This window comes from Manis pentadactyla, chromosome 1 (assembly GCF_030020395.1).
Source record: "Manis pentadactyla isolate mManPen7 chromosome 1, mManPen7.hap1, whole genome shotgun sequence".
In the NCBI taxonomy this organism is placed as follows: Eukaryota; Metazoa; Chordata; class Mammalia; order Pholidota; family Manidae; genus Manis; species Manis pentadactyla.
The window spans coordinates 196,407,395-196,422,921 of record NC_080019.1 but is presented as its reverse complement, the minus strand read 5'-3'; the positions used below and the strand labels follow the sequence as shown (position 1 = coordinate 196,422,921).

Genomic DNA, 15,527 nt, shown 5'->3' with positions numbered 1-15,527 from the left:
TACAATGCATGCAAGTATTAGAATATGATCTAATTTCTTGACCATGTGTAACTTATGATTTCTGTTGGCAGGAGAAACCTCAGGAAATCCTCAAAGAACAAGAACCCCAATTATCTAGTTGTTAACAAAGTTAAACGTTTCCTCTTCCTAAACATTTTGGCTATACTATACTTTGGCAATACTGCACTAACATATAACCTATAATAAAGGATCTCATCAAAGTGCCACTGGGGAAAAAGGAGATTTGCAAAATTTAGCAGCCCCATGTTCTCTGTATATGAATACAATTTATACTCTAACTCACTAGAAGGCAAATGCATTGCTTTTAGGAAAATGGTGACTAAAATGTGCTACAGCATGCATATATCTCATATATATATATCATACCACATATCTAAAATATAGTTTTCATGACAATCATTCATTAATAGTGTTGAATCTCATTGTATGTCTGGAACATTGTTGCTAAAAGTTAAATGAGTTTCTATTTAGACTCTTTAATCAAGAAAGTGCTCAATAGTTTTTAAAGTATTATTTTATATTAATTAATTACTTCAAGGTATAGTTTCTGAAAATCTATTATGTGCACAGCACAGTGATGGACACTACAAGAAGCTGAATGAATCAGATGAAGTCTGTAATTGAGAAGTTTGCCCTATAAATACTGTAAATATGCCCGGATAGCTGAGTATATTAAGGACTTACTGTTTCTCATGTTAGGTGTGGAAACTTATCTTTTAGTGGTATATACTGCAGTAGTCATAGATGAAATGATACCTGGGACTTTTACTATAAAACAATCTGGCATGGTGAGAGAATGAAGGAGGTGTGTGGATGAAACTGAGAGGCCATGGCTGGGGATGGCTGATACTGGCTGATGGGCACGGGGTTACGTTCTGCATATGTATAGATGTTTTAACATTTCCTTGAGGTCTAGAAAGGGAGGTAAGATGCAAACCCTCTCGGCTGGCGGGTCAGGTGAGAAGAGGGCTGCACGGTGCCTAAGCGGAGGCCGCAGGAGCACACCATGAGCCTGGGAAAGCACAGAGGTGTGTAAGCAGGACAGTCACACAGCACTTCTGAGCAACCCAAACTATCCATTCTGGAAATTGCATAGACCTGCCCACAGCACTGTGTTCTCAGAAGCAGAGCACCAGTTTTAAAGTAGGCAGACGGACTTGGCTGTGGAAGACGGCAGAGATGCCCTCTCCCCTCTCCTCCTGCTCAGCACTATCGAAAGCCTTGGACATTACAGAACAAACATCAGAGGGCCCTGAGGGCAGAGGGGAGAAAGCAGAAGAGCTGGGAACCAGGAGCGGCACCGCGGTGAGCCCCTGGGCCTGCCCGCAGGACAGGAACCTGAGAGAGGCAACGGCCCTGCTCCATCCATGCCCCACCCTTCCCCCAGCAAGGCCGCAGGGGCCTCAAAGCTCATTCCCACCGGGCTGCACCCTGTACAGGCCCTTCCCCTGTACCAAGGTGCCATCTTCTCCCTGCTGAGCGTGTCAGAGGAGGCCCAGTGGAGCGTCAGGACTTTTGTCCCCAACCAGCCAGAGTCGGTGGGAACTATAAGGAAGCAGGGGCCTGGGAGTTGTCCTGTGGGCCTGACGGGAACCTGCACTTACACCCCACCTAAACTAATGAAGTGGATCCCCTGCCCTAACAGAGAGAGCAGTGAGAGAGAAAGTCAGCTAAAGCAGAAGGTTTGAGTGAGGTCCTTATTTAAGGTCCAGGTTTCAGTAAAAAAAAGCACTCATCATACCGAAAGCCAAGAAGACCTCAAACCAAAAGAAAAAAGACAACAGATGCCAACCCAGAGATGTCAGAATCAACTGAGAAAGATTTTAAAATAGACATCATAAAAAAGAAGAAAATGTGAGAAATCAGTGTAACTGATTTAGCCATCAGGACAGTGTGGTACTGACTAGAGATAGACAAGCAGATCACAGCAGGTGGAAAACCCAGAGAGGCCCATACAGAGGTGCCCACTGTGGCTGACAACGGCAGGGATGCGACTCAAGGAAGGAAGGACAGCCTTGTCCACAGAAGGCACTAGAGCAAATGGGCATCCAAGTCTCACACCCTGTATAAAAGTTTACTTGAAATGGACCATGGGCTTATACGTAAAACTAAAACTTTTAGGAAAATCCTTAGGACCTGGAGCTAGGCAAAAAGTTCACAGACCAGACGTGAAAAGCACGATCCATAAAAGGAAAAACTGAAAAATTGGACCTCATCAAGACTGAAATCCTTTGTTCTGCTAAAGATTCTGTTAATAAGGAGGGGCGGAAGATGGCGGCGTGAGTAGAGCAGCGGAAATCTCCTCCCAAAACAACATATATCTATGAAAATATAACAAAGACAACCCTTCCTAGAATAAAGACCAGAGGACACAGGACAATATCCAGACCACATCCACACCTGCGAGACCCCAGCGCCTCGCGAAGGGGGTAAGATACAAGCCCCGGCCCCGCGGGAGCCGAGCGCCCCTCCCCCCAGCTCCCGGCGGGAGAAGAGCAGGCAGAGCGGGAGGGAGACGGAGCCCAGGACTGCTGAACACCCAGCCCCAGCCATCCGGGCCAGAGTGCAGGGCCCTGGATACTAGGAAAACAGGGCAGCAATAACAGTGAGCGGGCACTGGAGGCCGGGTGCCGGAGGACATAAGAAAAGTGCGCGACCATTTTTTTTTTTTTTTTGCTTTTTTGCTCTTTTGTTTTGGCGAGCGCTTTTTGGAAGTCTTAAAGGGATAGGGACCCCAATACTAGGGAAACAGGGCAGCAAGACCGGTGAGCAGAGGCCTGAGGTTGGCACCTTAGAATAAAGAAAAACGAGCGCCCACCTTTTTTTTTTTTAATTAAAATTTTTTTTTTTTTTTTTTTTTTGGTGGTCGTTGTTTTGTTTTGGCAGGTGCTTTTTGAAAGTCTTAAAGGGGCAGGGCGGGACACTTAATCCAGAGGTAGGGAGTCCGGGGATCTCTGGGCACCCTAACCCCTGGGCTGCAGGGAGCAGGGAGGCCCCTTACATAGATAGCCTCCCAGCCGCTCCTGCTCCAACGTGACTCCACCACTTTGGAGTAGCTGCCCAAGCCAGGCCACGCCCACAGCAGCAGCGGAGATAAACTCCCTAGCAGCCAGGCAGGAAGCAGAAACCTTGTATGTGCGCTGCTGCGCAGCACAAGCCACTAGAGGTCGCTGTTCTCCCAGGAGAGGAGGGCCACAAACCAACAAGAAAGGAAGTCCTTCCAGCCGTCACTCGTCCCAGCTCTGCAAACTATTCCTATCACCATGAAAAGGCAAAGCTACAGGCAGACAAAGATTACAGAGACAACACCAGAGAAGGAGACAGACCTAACCAGTCTTCCTGAAAAAGAATTCAAAATAAGAATCATAAACATGCTGACAGAGATGCAGAGAAATACGCAAGAGAAATGGGATGAAGTCCGGAGGGATCACAGATGCCAGAAAGGAGATCGCAGAAATGAAACAAACTCTGGAAGGGTTTATAAGCAGAATGGATAGTATGCAAGAGTCCATTGACGGAATTGAAATCAGAGAACAGGAATGCATAGAAGCTGACATAGAGAGAGACAAAAGGATCTCCAGGAATGAAACAATATTAAGAGAACTGTGTGACCAATCCAAAAGGAACAATATCCGTATTATAGGGGTCCCAGAAGAAGAAGAGAGAGGAAAAGAGATGGAAAGTATCTTAGAAGAAATAATTGCTGAAAACTTCCCCAAACTGGGGGAGGAAATAATCCAACAGACCATGGAAATACACAGAACCCCCAACAGAAAGGATCCAAGAAGGACAACACCAAGACACATAATAATTAAAATGGTAAAGATCTAGGACAAGGAAAGAGTGTTAAAGGCAGCTAGAGAGAAAAAGGTCACCTATAAAGGGAAACCCATCAGGCTAACATCAGATTTCTCAACAGAAACCCTACAGGCCAGAAGAGAATGGCATGATATATTTAATACAATGAAACAGAAGGGCCTTGAACCAAGGATACTGTATCCAGCACGACTATCATTCAAATATGACGGTGGGATTAAACAATTCCCAGACAAACAAAAGCTAAGGGAATTTGCTTTCCGCAAACCACCTCTACAGAACATCTTACAGGGACTGCTCTAGATGGGAGCACTCCTAGAAAGAGCACAGCACAAAACACCCAACATATGAAGAATCGAGGAGGAGGAAAAAGAAGGGAGAGAAGAAAAGAATCTCCAGACAGTGTATATAACAGCTCAATAAGCGAGCTAAGTTAGGCAGTAAGATACTAAAGAGGCTAACCTTGAACCTTTGGTAACCACGAATTTAAAGCCTGCAATGGCAATAAGTACATATCTTTCAATAGTCACCCTAAATGTTAATGGGTTGAATGCACCAATCAAAAGATACAGAGTAACAGAATGGATAAAAAAGCAAGACCCATCTATATGCTGCTTACAAGAAACTCACCTCAAACCCAAAGACATGTACAGACTAAAAGTCAAGGGATGGAAAACATATTTCAAGCAAACAACAGTGAGAAGAAAGCAGGGGTTGCAGTACTAATATCAGACAAAATAGACTTCAAAACAAAGAAAGTAACAAGAGATAAAGAAGGACACTACATAATGATAAAGGGCTCAGTCCAACAAGAGGATATAACCATTCTAAATATATATGCACCCAACACAGGAGCACCAGCATATGTGAAACAAATACTAACAGAACTAAAGGGGGATATAGACTGCAATGCATTCATTCTAGGAGACTTCAACACACCACTCACCCCAAAGGAAAGATCCACTGGGCAGAAAATAAGTAAGGACACGGAAGCACTGAACAACACAGTAGAGCAGACTGACCTAATAGACATCTATAGAACTCTACATCCAAAAGCAACAGGATATACATTCTTCTCAAGTGCACATGGAACATTCTCCAGAATAGACCACATACTAGGCCACGAAAAGAGCCTCAGAAAATTCCAAAAGACTGAAATCCTACCAACCAACTTTTCAGACCACAAAGGCATAAAACTAGAAATAAACTGTACAAAGAAAGCAAAGAGGCTCACAAACACATGGAGGCTTAACAACACGCTCCTAAATAATCAATGGATCAATGACCAAATCAAAATGGAGTTCCAGCAATATATGGAAACAAATGACAACAACAACACTAAGCCCCAACTTCTGTGGGACACAGCAAAAGCAGTCTTAAGAGGAAAGTATATAGCAATTCAAGCATATTTAAAAAAGGAAGAGCAATCCCAAATGAATGGTCTAATGTCACAATTATCAAAATTGGAAAAAGAAGAACAGATGAGGCCTAAGGTCAGCAGAAGGAGGGACATAATAAAGATCAGAGAAGAAATAAATAAAATTGAGAAGAATAAAACAATAGCAAAAATCAATGAAACCAAGAGCTGGTTCTTCAAGAAAATAAACAAAATAGATAAACCTCTAGCCAGACTTATTAAGAAGAAAAGAGAGTCAACACAAATCAACAGTATCAGAAATGAGAAAGGAAAAATCACGACAGACCCCACAGAAATACAAAGAATTATTAGAGAATACTATGAAAACCTATATGCTAACAAGCTGGGAAACCTAGGAGAAATGGACAACTTCCTAGAAAAATACAACCTTCCAAGATTGACCCAGAAAGAAACAGAAAATCTAAACAGACCAATTACCAGCAACGAAATTGAAGCGGTAATCAAAAAACTACCAAAGAACAAAACCCCCGGGCCAGATGGATTTACCTCGGAATTTTATCAGACATACAGGGAAGACATAATACCCATTCTCCTTAAAGTTTTCCAAAAAATAGAGGAGGAGGGGATACTCCCAAACTCATTCTATGAAGCTAACATCACCCTAATACCAAAACCAGGCAAAGACACCACCAAAAAAGAAAACTACAGACCAATATCCCTGATGAACGTAGATGCAAAAATACTCAACAAAATATTAGCAAACCAAATTCAAAAATACATCAAAAGGATCATACACCATGACCAAGTGGGATTCATCCCAGGGATGCAAGGATGGTACAACATTCAGAAGTCCATCAACATCATCCACCACATCAACAAAAAGAAAGACAAAAACCACATGATCATCTCCATAGATGCTGAAAAAGCATTTGACAAAGTTCAACATCCATTCATGATAAAAACTCTCAGCAAAATGGGAATAGAGGGCAAGTACCTCAACATAATAAAGGCCATCTATGATAAACCCACAGCCAACATTATATTGAACAGTGAGAAGCTGAAAGCATTTCCTCTGAGATCGGGAACTAGACAGGGATGCCCACTCTCTCCACTGTTATTTAACATAGTACTGGAGGTCCTAGCCACGGCAATCAGACAAAACAAAGAAATACAAGGAATCCAGATTGGTAAAGAAGAAGTTAAACTGTCACTATTTGCAGATGACATGATACTGTACATAAAAAACCCTAAAGACTCCACCCCAAAACTACTAGAACTGATATCGGAATACAGCAAAGTTGCAGGATACAAAATCAACACACACAAATCTGTGGCTTTCCTATATACTAACAATGAACCAACAGAAAGAGAAATCAGGAAAACAACTCCATTCACAATTGCATCAAAAAAAAAATAAAATACCTAGGAATAAATCTAACCAAAGAAATGAAAGACTTTTACTCTGAAAACTACAAGTCACTCTTAAGAGAAATTAAAGGGGACACTAACAGATGGAAACTCATCCCATGCTCGTGGCTAGGAAGAATTAATATCGTCAAAATGGCCATCCTGCCCAAAGCAATATACAGATTTGATGCAATCCCTATGAAACTACCAGCAACATTCTTCAATGAACTGGAACAAATAATTCAAAAATTCATATGGAAACACCAAAGACCCTGAATAGCCAAAGCAATCCTGAGAAAGAAGAATAAAGTAGGGGGGATCTCACTCCCCAACTTCAAGCTCTACTATAAAGCCATAGTAATCAAGACAATTTGGTACTGGCACAAGAACAGAGCCAGAGACCAATGGAACAGACTAGACAATCCAGACATTAACCCAGACATATATGGTCAATTAATATTTGATAAAGGAGCCATGGACATACAATGGGGAAATGACAGTCTTTTCAACAGATGGTGCTGGCAAAACTGGACAGCTACATGTAGGAGAATGAAACTGGACCATTGTCTAACCCCATATACAAAAGTAAACTCAAAATGGATCAAAGACCTGAATGTAAATCATGAAACCATTAAACTATTGGAAGAAAACATAGGCAAAAACCTCTTAGACATAAACATGAGTGACCTCTTCTTGAACATATCTCCCCGGGCAAGGAAAACAACAGCAAAAATGAGTAAGTGGGACTATATTAAGCTGAAAAGCTTCTGTACAGCAAAAGACACCATCAATAGAACAAAAAGGATCCCTACAGTATGGGAGAATATATTTGAAAATGACACATCCGATAAAGGCTTGACGTCCAGAATATATAAAGAGCTCACACGCCTCAACAAACAAAAAACAAATAACCCAATTAAAAAATGGGCAGAGGAACTGAACAGACAGTTCTCCAAAAAAGAAATACAGATGGCCAACAGACACATGAAAAGATGCTCCACATCGCTAATTATCAGAGAAATGCAAATTAAAACTACAATGAGGTATCACCTCACACCAGTAAGGATGGCTGCCATCCAAAAGACAAACAACAACAAATGTTGGCGAGGCTATGGAGAAAGGGGAACCCTCCTACACTGCTGGTGGGAATGTAATTTAGTTCAACCATTGTGGAAAGCAGTATGGAGGTACATCAAAATGCTCAAAACAGACTTACCATTTGACCCAGGAATTCCACTCCTAGGAATTTACCCTAAGAATGCAGCAATCAAGTATGAGAAAGATCAGGGCACCCCTATGTTTATCACAGCACTATTTACAATAGCCAAGAATTGGAAGCAACCTAAATGTCCATCGATAGATGAATGGATAAAGAAGATGTGGTACATATACACAATGGAATACTACTCAGACATAAGAAAAGGGCAAATCCAATCATTTGCAGCAACATGGATGGAGCTGGTGGGCATTATGCTCAGTGAAACAAGCCAAGCGGAGAAAGAGAAATACCAAATGATTTCACTTATCTGTGGAATATAAGAACAAAGGAAAAACTGAAGGAACAAAACAGCAGCAGAATCACAGAACTCAAGAATGGACTAACAGGTACCAAAGGGAAAGGGACTGGGGAGGATGGGTGGGTAGGGAGGGATAAGGGGGGGAGAAGTAGGGGGTATTAAGATTAACATGCATGGGGGAGTAGGAGAAAAGGGAGGGCTGTACAACACAGAGAAGGCAAGTAGTGATTCTACAACATTTTGCTATGCTGATGGACAGTGACTGTAAAGGGGTTTATAGGGCAGCTCCTGGACTTGCCATGGGAATGAAGGAGATATCTAAGCTGGCCTGTGCATACAGTAAAACAACAAATTTGACTGGATCTATACTGTTGGAACTCAACCAAGAATTAGGAGAAGTGCAAATTGTAGTGCTCCAAAATCTTACAACTACAGACTATTTACTGTTAAAAGAACATAAGGGATGTGAACATTCCCCAGGAATGGGTTGTTTTAATTTGTCTGATTTCTCTCAGACTGTTCAAGTTCAGTTGGACAATATCCACCATATCATAGATAAGTTTTCACAAATGCCTAAGGTGCCTAACTTGTTTTCTTGGTTTCACTGGAGATGGCTGGTAATTACAGATATGCTTTGGTTATGTAACTATACTCCTATTATGTTAATGTGTGTGCGCAATTTAAGTAGTAGCTTAAAACCTATACATGCTGAAGTTACTCTACAAGAAGATATGTCAAAGAAGTAATCAATCTTCCCATGTTTTCTTCCGCCTGCTACTTCTATAGCTTTTCTTCTTCCTTCCTAATTACAACCCTTAAATAGAATTCGTGCCTCATATCAAATTTACCGAGTATCATAACTCCTCCAAGTGGTAAAGATACCTCAAGACAAATGCTGGGCAAAGAAGCTACAGGGCATAAATATGCAAAGAAATAAAAAGCTGACCATTTCAAACAATAAGGCTTCTCTCTCACTTACCAACTCTACATTTCCCTGTATGGCCCCGGAAGATGACTGGTTAGCCAGAGACGGGTAAGATTCCTCAAGGGAGGAACAACCTAAGACAGGCACAGTCGCAGGGAGGTCATCAGGTGAGAAATTGGGGAACAACAGAGGTGAGGCTTAGAACCTCACCCCCCCGTTCTGAGAGAAATCTTCTGCATACGTGGATGTTTTATTGCCCTGGTCTAGCTTGGATTAACACATAGTCTACAGGCACACACCTGATCATCTACATTTGCTCTCTTACAACACTAAACTATGTTTTCTACCTTTATCTTGTATCTACCTACCACTTCAGCATTTTATTAAAAATAATAATAATAAAGAGAGAAATGTGGTATCCACATATAAATCAAGTATAAAAACCAAATGAGTATTCATATTTGAACTGTTTATAGTTCATAATGCATGAGCAAAACCAAAAGTTTCTGTGATGACTGCCCTTGTACTGTTCACTATGTAACTTATTCAATATGTAAGAATTTGTTCTCCATGTAAGAACTTGTTTGTTATGCCTCAGAAGATTGTAGACTGACGAAAATTAGGCTTGGGGTGGATTAATGATTGTGCATTGAGCATTGACTCCCCTATACAGAATTTTATTGTCGTTAACAACCATTTGATCAATAAATATGAGAGATGCCCTCACAAAGAAAAAAAAAAAAAAAACGGACAGACTTCCAATGATAAAATAAATAAGTAAGTAACCGGGATGTAATGTATAGCATAAGGAATATAGTCAAGATATTGTAACAGCTTGGTAGGGTGATAGCTGGAACCTAGAATTATGTCTATAAATGTTTTATCACTGTGTTGTACACTTGAAACTAATGTAATGTAATACTGTGCATCGACTACCCTTCAATAAAAAATAATTATCTTAAAAAAAAAAAGATTCTGTTAATAAGATAAAAAGACAAGATACAGACTGAGATAAAATATTTGAAAACCATATATTTAACAAATAGAATATATAAGAAATTCTCAAAACTCAACAATAAAAACAATCCAATCAGTACAAGACATGAAGAGACATTTTAGTGAAGAGGATCTACAGATGGAAAATAAACACATGAAAAGATGTTCCATATCATTAGCCATCAGGGAAATGCAAGTTAAAACCACATGAGATACCACCAGACACCTACAAGAGCAACTAAAATAAAAAATTGACAACCCCACATGCTGGTGAGGATACAGAGAAACTGAACCCTTAATGTTTTGCTGGTGAGAATGTAAAGCAGTACAGCCACTCTGGAAAGAGTGCGGTAGTTTCTTAAAAACAGACATGGGCATTTATCCCAGAGAAACGAAGATTTACGATTACATAAAAAAATGTGTATCTGAGTGTTTATAGCCAAGTTTACTCATAATAGTCCCAAACTGGGAACAACCTAGATACTGTTCAATAGGTGAGTGGTTAAGAAACCGTGGTACATCCATACCATGAAATACTACACAGCAATGAAAAGGAATGAGCTACTGATCCACACAGCAACCTGGTGGGTGTCCAGAGAGTTAGGCTGCATGAACAAGCCATGCCCAGGAGGCTGCATGCTGTGTGGCCCACTTACATATGACATTCTTGAGATGAGAAAACTATAGAAAGGAGAAGAGATCAGTGGTTGCCGGGGGCTGGGAAAGGTGTAGGTGTGGATATAAAAGGCAATGGGAGAGATCCTGATGGCGAGGGGATGTCTGGATTATGACTGTACGGAGGGGGCATCCTGGTTGGGACAGAGCCTGTGTCAAGTGAACACAGGTTCTCTCTGTATTACTTCTTAGAGCTCCCTGGGAATCTGTACTACCTCAAAATAAAAAGTTTAATTAAAAAGTACGAAGAAAGCACACGTATACATATAATCAATGACTGGTGCACTGAGAAGGCTGGCTTCCCAGAGGCTGGGACAAGGAAGCAGCTGCTCGCGATGGTAGTGACCACGAGTCTGAGCCACAGGAGCAGCCCTGCTCTAGGGAAGTTACCCTGATTTGCAGTGCTCACCTCATTTGCCAGCTCTTACATATTAAAATTCTAAAAAAGGCACACAGAGAGGTGGGGCGGAAGATGGCGGCGTGAGTAGAGCAGCGGAAATCTCCTCCCAAAACAACATATATCTATGAAAATATAACAAAGACAACCCTTCCTAGAATAAAGACCAGAGGACCCAGGACAATATCCAGACCACATCCACACCTGAGAGAACCCAGCGCCTCGCGAAGGGGGTAAGATACAAGCCCCGGCCCCGCGGGAGCCGAGCGCCCCTCCCCCCAGCTCCCGGCGGGAGAAGAGCAGGCAGAGCGGGAGGGAGACGGAGCCCAGGGCTGCCGAACACCCAGCCCCAGCCATCCGGGCCAGAGTGCAGGGCCCTCGATACTGGGAAAACAGGGCAGCAAGAACAGTGAGCAGGCACTGGAGGCTGGGCGACAGAGGACATAAGAAAAGCGCGCGACCATTTTTTTTTTTTCCTTTTTTGCTGCTTTGTTTTGGCGAGCGCTTTTTGGAAGTCTTAAAGGGACAGGGACCCCAATATTAGGGAAACAGGGCAGAAAGACCGGTGAGCAGAGGCCTGAGGCTGGCACCGGAGAATAAAGAAAAACGAACGACCACCTTTTTTTTTTTTTTAATTAAAAAATTTTTTTTTTTTTTAATTAAAAAAATTTTTTTTCTTGTTTTTTTTTGTGGTCGTTGTTTGTTTTGGCGGGTGCTTTTTGGAAGTCTTAAAGGGGCAGGGCGGGCCACTTAATCCAGAGGTAGGGAATCCGGGATCTCTGGGCACCCTAACCCCTGGGCTGCAGGGAGCAGGGAGGCCCCTTACGGAGATAAATAGCCTCCCAGCAGCTCCTGCTCCAACGCGACTCCACCATTTTGGAGTAGCTGCCCGAGCCAGGCCACGCCCACAGCAACAGCGGAGATTAACTCCATAGCAGCCGGGCAGGAAGCAGAAACCCGTCTGCGCGCAGCTGCGCAGCACAAGCCACTAGAGGCCGCTGTTCTCCCAGGAGAGGAGGGCCACAAACCAACAAGAAAGGAAGTCCTTCCAGCCGTCACTCGTCCCAGTTCTGCAGACTATTCCTATCACCATGAAAAGGCAAAGCTACAGGCAGACAAAGATCACAGAGACAACACCAGAGAAGGAGACAGACCTAACCAGTCTTCCTGACAAAGAATTCAAAATAAGAATCATAAACATGCTGACAGAGATGCAGAGAAATACGCAAGAAAAATGGGATGAAGTCCGGAAAGAGATCACAGATGCCAGAAAGGAGATCGCAGAAATGAAACAAACTCTGGAAGGGTTTATAAGCAGAATGGATAGAATGCAAGAGGCCATTGATGGAATTGAAATCAGAGAACAGGAACGCATGGAAGCTGACATAGAGAGAGACAAAAGGATCTCCAGGAATGAAACAATATTAAGAGAACTGTGTGACCAATCTAAAAGGAGCAATATCCGTATTATAGGGGTCCCAGAAGAAGAAGAGAGAGGCAAAGAGATGGAAAGTATCTTAGAAGAAATAATTGCTGAAAACTTCCCCACACTGGGGGAGGAAGTAATCGAACAGACCACGGAAATACACAGAACCCCCAACAGAAAGGATCCAAGAAGGGCAACACCAAGACACATAATAATTAAAATGGTAAAGATCTAGGACAAGGAAAGAGTGTTAAAGGCAGCTAGAGAGAAAAAGGTCACCTATAAAGGGAAACCCATCAGGCTAACGTCAGATTTCTCAACAGAAACCCTACAGGCCAGAAGAGAATGGCATGATATATTTAATACAATGAAATAGAAGGGCCTTGAACCAAGGATACTGTATCCAGCACGACTATCATTCAAATATGACGGTGGGATTAAACAATTCCCAGACAAACAAAAGCTGAGGGAATTTGCTTTCCACAAACCACCTCTACAGAACATCTTACAGGGACTGCTCTAGATGGGAGCACTCCTAGAAAGAGCACAGCACAAAACACCCAACATATGAAGAATCGAGGAGGAGGAACAAGAAGGGAGAGAAGAAAAGAATCTCCAGACAGTGTATATAACAGCTCAATAAGCGAGCTAAGTTAGGCAGTAAGATACTAAAGAGGCTAACCTTGAACCTTTGGTAACCACGAATTTAAAGCCTGCAATGGCAATAAGTACATATCTTTCAATAGTCACCCTAAATGTTAATGGGTTGAATGCACCAATCAAAAGACACAGAGTAACAGAATGGATAAAAAAGCAAGACCCATCTATATGCTGCTTACAAGAAACTCACCTCAAACCCAAAGACATGTACAGACTAAAAGTCAAGGGATGGAAAAACATATTTCAAGCAAACAACAGTGAGAAGAAAGCAGGGGTTGCGGTACTAATATCAGACAAAATAGACTTCAAAACAAAGAAAGTAACAAGAGATAAAGAAGGACACTACATAATGATAAAGGGCTCAGTCAAACAAGAGGATATAACCATTCTAAATATATATGCACCCAACACAGGAGCACCAGCATATGTGAAACAAATACTAACAGAACTAAAGGGGGATATAGACTGCAATGCATTCATTCTAGGAGACTTCAACACACCACTCACCCCAAAGGATAGATCCACTGGGCAGAAAATAAGTAAGGACACGGAAGCACTGAACAACACAGTAGAGCAGATGGACCTAATAGACATCTATAGAACTCTACATCCAAAAGCAGCGGGATATACATTCTTCTCAAGTGCACATGGAACATTCTCCAGAATAGACCACATACTAGGCCACAAAAAGAGCCTCAGAAAATTCCAAAAGATTGAAATCCTACCAACCAACTTTTCAGACCACAAAGGCATAAAACTAGAAATAAACTGTACAAAGAAAGCAAAGAGGCTCACGAACACATGGAGGCTTAACAACACGCTCCTAAATAATCAATGGATCAATGACCAAATCAAAATGGAGATCCAGCAATATATGGAAACAAATGACAACAACACTAAGCCCCAACTTCTGTGGGACACAGCAAAAGCAGTCTTAAGAGGAAAGTATATAGCAATCCAAGCATATTTAAAAAAGGAAGAGCAATCCCAAATGAATGGTCTAATGTCACAATTATCGAAATTGGAAAAAGAAGAACAGATGAGGCCTAAGGTCAGCAGAAGGAGGGACATAATAAAGATCAGAGAAGAAATAAATAAAATTGAGAAGAATAAAACAATAGCAAAAATCAATGAAACCAAGAGCTGGTTCTTCGAGAAAATAAACAAAATAGATAAGCCTCTAGCCAGACTTATTAAGAAGAAAAGAGAGTCAACACAAATCAACAGTATCAGAAACGAGAAAGGAAAAATCACGACGGACCCCACGGAAATGCAAAGAATTATTGGAGAATACTATGAAAACCTATATGCTAACAAGCTGGGAAACCTAGGAGAAATGGACAACTTCCTAGAAAAATATAACCTTCCAAGATTGACCCAGGAAGAAACAGAAAATCTAAACAGACCAATTACCAGCAACGAAATTGAAGAGGTAATCAAAAAACTACCAAAGAACAAAACCCCCGGGCCAGATGGATTTACCTCGGAATTTTATCAGACATACAGGGAAGACATAACACCCATTCTCCTTAAAGTTTTCCAAAAAATAGAGGAGGAGGGGATACTCCCAAACTCATTCTATGAAGCTAACATCACCCTAATACCAAAACCAGGCAAAGACCCCACCAAAAAAGAAAACTACAGACCAATATCCCTGATGAACGTAGATGCAAAAATACTCAACAAAATATTAGCAAACCGAATTCAAAAATACATCAAAAGGATCATACACCATGACCAAGTGGGATTCATCCCAGGGATGCAAGGATGGTACAACATTTGAAAGTCCATCAACATCATCCACCACATCAACAAAAAGAAAGACAAAAACCACATGATCATCTCCATAGATGCTGAAAAAGCATTTGACAAAGTTCAACATCCATTCATGTTAAAAACTCTCAGCAAAATGGGAATAGAGGGCAACTACCTCAACATAATAAAGGCCATCTATGATAAACCCACAGCCAACATTATATTGAACAGCGAGAAGCTGAAAGCATTTCCTCTGAGATCGGGAACTAGACAGGGATGCCCACTCTCTCCACTGTTATTTAACATAGTACTGGAGGTCCTAGCCACGGCAATCAGACAAAATAAAGAAATACAAGGAATCCAGATTGGTAAAGAAGAAGTTAAACTGTCACTATTTGCAGATGACATGATACTGTACATAAAAAACCCTAAAGACTCCACCCCAAAACTACTAGAACTGATATCGGAATACAGCAAAGTTGCAGGATACAAAATCAACACACAGAAATCTGTGGCTTTCCTATATACTAACAATGAACCAACAGAGAGAGAAA

At 41.7% G+C, this 15,527-nt stretch overlaps 1 protein-coding gene across 3 annotated transcripts in view; it reads right to left on the bottom strand.

Moving 5' to 3' along the window:
- The window catches only part of ADARB1 (adenosine deaminase RNA specific B1), a 161,311-nt gene that overhangs the window by 47,072 nt on the left and 98,712 nt on the right, over positions 1-15,527 (bottom strand). The window lies entirely within an intron of this gene.